Source organism: Sinocyclocheilus anshuiensis, unplaced genomic scaffold (assembly GCF_001515605.1).
Source record: "Sinocyclocheilus anshuiensis isolate Anshui unplaced genomic scaffold, SAMN03320099.WGS_v1.1 scaffold2675, whole genome shotgun sequence".
Taxonomy (NCBI): domain Eukaryota; kingdom Metazoa; phylum Chordata; class Actinopteri; order Cypriniformes; family Cyprinidae; genus Sinocyclocheilus; species Sinocyclocheilus anshuiensis.
In genome coordinates this window covers 196523-201361 of record NW_015539831.1, presented here as the reverse complement: position 1 = coordinate 201361, position 4839 = coordinate 196523, and positions in this window count along the sequence as shown.

The following is a 4839-nucleotide window of genomic DNA, read 5'->3' as shown; positions in this document are numbered from 1 at the left end:
GGGGGTGTGTGTGTGTGAGTTTGAGAGAGTGTGTGTGTGTGTGTGTGTGTGTGTGTGTGAGTGCTGGACACTCGCTGTGGGCTCGCCTGAGGGAGCCAGTGTGTCAGACACTAATGAGACAGACAGGACATTTGCTGAGGCAGTCAGAGACAGACCGACAGACAGAGCTGCAGTCTCTGTATGAGTTTAATCAGCTCAGGCTGTCTTACACACACACCAGGGTGTCCACAGATATGAACAAGTTAAATGTAAGACTTTTTAAGACCTTTTTAATACCACCTTATGTGAAATTTAAGACCAAACCTGTGATTTTGTTTGGAACTATTTTCGTTGGTGAAATAGAACAAAACAGCGAATTGTGTCTAAAAATGTAAGTAACTTCGTATACTTTACTACTTGTTTGTTGAACTAAAATCAATGTAACATTTGCAATCGTGAAAATATTCAGCAAAATAGATCCCTTGTCATGGTATGTTACTTGACTATATCATGCTATAAATAAACTAAACATTTTGAATTTGTACCTCTGTATGTTTGTTCTGTGAGTTTCTTTATGTGTGCCGTACACTCATTTGATTTGATTTCTCCATGAAAGTCTCTCACAGAGACAGGCAGCACGAGCCTCAACAGCGAGACATTGATAATAGAAATACACTTTCAATTATCAATCGCTGTTTAAGCTGAATGTAATCAAATCAGAAGAATCATTTGCGCGTTTAGATGCGTGATTATATTTTGTCACTTAAGTTTTAATCAGGCTATTAGCCCTGTCGGGCAAGTACAATTCTCAAGCCATTTTTCAGGAAACTTGCATTAACCCATTTAAAGTAGTTCGGAGGCTGGACAGCGAGCTGGTGTTCGACTGCATTCTGTAACCGCAATTCTCTCTGATGACGCGGTACCTACAGAGGGTTGTGACCAAAAATATTTAAGACCTACTGAATCTGAATTTAATTTGCAGCAGCAATATTTCTTACATGCTCACAGCAGCATGTTGTGGATGTATTGGCAGCAGCAGCCAAGACCAAATACATTAACATTATCATGTACATTATCATGCCAATCCCTCCGAGAGTTGTCCTGACAGAAATGAAGACATGAGGAGACGTGAATGACTGGTCCAGTCACGTGATTCTGGAGTGCGGTCACATATCATCAAGTCAAACAGTAAAGGCCAGCAGTTACTGGATCTTGAACAGGTTAAATGTGTGTTTGCAGCAGATCAGTTTACATCCCCGGCTGAGAAAGATATATTCTGACAACATTCCTGCTAAATGATGAAAATCTCATTTCTGAACGTTCTGAAACGAACAGTAACATTTAAAAAAACATCAGATGAACGTCCAACTGATATGTTTCAGGCAAACCCACAAACAATGTATAATGTTTTTGTGCTAATGTTTTGAGAACATTATTAAAGACCAGATAACTTTTAGCAAATATTTTGTTAATGTTAGGAATGTTAATTTATAACTTTGAGAGAGCGTTGCCAGACACTATTGGAGGAGAGCTGATGACATCACTGAATCATCAGTGAACTGACTCTTGTTGAAAATGACTTTATTATTGTCCTCTTGCATTATTGACAAGCTATTCTGCTGTTTAACACTGTAAAGCTGCTTTGACACGATCAGTATGGTATAAAGCGCAATAGAAATAAAGGTGACTTGACTTAAAAGATTATATTACATAATATGTTATAATCCCAAATACAGTTACATAAAAATGTCACTTGTGTTATATGTAGGATTTCTATTAAATATTGTCAATTTAAAAGCTAAATGTAACGTCCAACACCCAACAGCATGATTACAGTCATCGCTCAGTGAAGCTTAATGGAGACTTTTATGGAAATGGAAAGGGAAAGGGAATATAAGAATCAAACGCAGGTTATTCTCTGAGCAGACAGATCCAGCGTCTCATAAAGCTCCCGTCCTTCATCAGATCCTCTCTATTATCGATTGGCTCTTGATTCGTAAAACATCCAAATAATTTTCAATTTAAATGTGTTTAATGGAACAGCAGCCAGAGTGCATGTCCTTATTAATCAGCATTACATTTACACAGGTATAAAGAATGAAACATGAATATGCTTGAAATATCATGGCATTAATATCTGTGTATTTTTAAAACGAATGTAGGTTTTGTCTGAGGGATTGGAGGATCTACAGTTCAGTTCAGTCTCTCACGTCATACATCATTAACGTGTTTGATCACACGCTTCACAACTCAATATTTTAAAAGTCGACAAAATATGATTTGAGTAAGAAATGTCACAAGTTATTAATATAATTTATTCACTTATCTGTTCAAATTACAATGTTGAGCTCTGACTTAACGTGACAGGCCTGAAATACTGCAGTACTTCAGCAACAAGAAACAACAGTTTCATACTCTACGAAGCACAGAGGTTATAGTTTAACAATCATAAGATGATGAATCTGTATTAGTGCAGCTCTGGGTCTGATACTGGATCTCAGGTCAACATCTGATAATTCAGCATGAATTGAAGATGAAGGCTGGATTATGACGAGCATCTGTTCTCTGCATATGAATGATGCTGATGAGTAAAAACAGCTCTCTGTGAGATCTGCGCTGCTGTTACGACACGAACCGCTCCATCATCAGCTCGACTTCACCGTCTCAAACCAAACACACTGTGAAATTATTTCAGGCAGAACAGAGCGATGAGGGTGAATTCTGCTGCTTTATTTCTGTTTGTCACGTTTTTGTTGATGTCAAGCTGCTAGAAGGCTCGATTTCCTTCTTTTTCTCCTGGTCTCTGGTCCACTGACACACTGCGTTTGTCAAGGACAGATTCAGTGTTCTTTGCTGGATCATTAGAGGAACATTCAAAACAGTAAAGGTCCTTTCACACCGAGTCCGATGCGTATTAATTAATCAGACACCGAGTGGTTGAACTAGGTATTGCAGTCCAAATTCAAAATATTGGAGAGGGTTTTTTCACCGGGCTCCTCCTCCTCAGACGTGACGCACACGCAGGTTGCTAGATTGACGACACCAACAGGAACGAACGCACTTGACGATGAATGAAATGAAATACGCTGTGTTTTCCACCAACTGGCAAACCAGGTGCCGAAACACAATTGGGTAAACTGGCAGTGGGCGGAGTCACAGACCAAAACAGAGACCGACATTCCGGCCCGGAACGCACGTTCAAAGCAGAATAACTGACTGTAGCATTGTTTTTCAGATAAACAAGTGTGTTAACTTGGCATGTTTCTTACATATCTGCAAACATATTATGGTATTTTTATGCTTTAGTAGAGTCAAAAACTTACATACAGCACCTTTAACGCCAGAAAAAAGTAACATGATTAAAACATCAGTAACAATAAATAACTGTGTAAACACCAAAACGCAAGTAAACGTGCAAAACTAAGAAACTCAGCATCCTGAGGTAAACATTCAAAATGAAAAGTTTTTATATTTAAAATACAGTTAGTTAGGTAACATCACACAACGTGTTCACCATTACTACTGTTCAATAAGCAAATACAATAATATTAGGTCACTTACATCTTATGCGGAAACACAGCGCACCTCACAGCAACCAGACGATTCATTGCTGATTGATTCCGTGTTTGGAACGAATCGGTTGAGTCAGTTTCATTAGCCCATGCATAAACATCTGGGGTCTCATTTATAAAACTCTCCGTAGATTTCATCCTAAAAGTGTGCGTACGCTCAAAAGCTAGAAAAGTTTTCAGATTTATAAAACCATGCGTACGCCAGAACCTGCACAAAATCCCTTTATAAACCCCAGTCAGCGGAAGATGTGCGTACGTGCATCTCCTCCCCTATCACCAAATATGGAGCTTACAACGCCTAGTTTTACTATGCATAACCTCATCTGCATATCATTTCCATGCACATCCCATCCACGTGACACCATGTTTAACACCGTCAAAGGTACAAGACGTTAAGTGAATGAGATACGGACTATAAATGCCATTTGTGCCGTACACAATTTTTATTGCTAAAAATAATCCAATATCCTTGTTATGTTTTAGCATAAATATATCAAAATCCATAAAAACAAAACGGTTTAAAATAGTTCTCAGATAAATATTTTAGAATAGAGTTGATCTCATTCTTTTCCACTGGCCGAATATTATTTAAATTGTTTTAAACAATCTAAATCAAATTAAATTAATGCAGTTTTGCTGATAAGGTGAACATCTTTTAGCTATTTTAGTGGAAACAGATATTTATTGGAGTGTAAATACAATTGTCTGACACTGCGCGTCATTGACAAAGTATTTTAAAAAGGAAATCTTACCGTTTTCTTCGAGCTGTATCCTTCAAACACTATCCTAATGTTGTGGAGATGCTTCACACGACATCAACACATACAGCTGTGGTTGTACAGTAAGATATTATCACTGGACCTGTTCACACTGAACAATAGACTGCTCCACTGAATCCAGCAGTGTCCGCTGCAATATCGAAGTAAGCGCGCATCATGATCATTGTTCTCACTAAAAATATTTTCTCATAACATGTGATCTGCAGTTTAATTTAAAGAGGAATTATTGTGCACATAGCATTCCTCGCTGGCATTAAAACAGCATGCCACAGGAAAAGTGATCAAGCGCATCCAATATAAATAGGCTGTCTAAATTCATATAATTTTGGTTTAACTTCTGTGTAATGACTTTTACACGAGTTTCACAATTTGAGTTGAATTACTGAAATAAATGAACTTTTCCACGACATTCTAATTTATTGAGATGCACCTGTATATCGACATGAAAACTGAGTTTCAAATCATTGTTTACTTCATTACTTTTCTCTCTCTGGGAAAAAAAAGTCCGT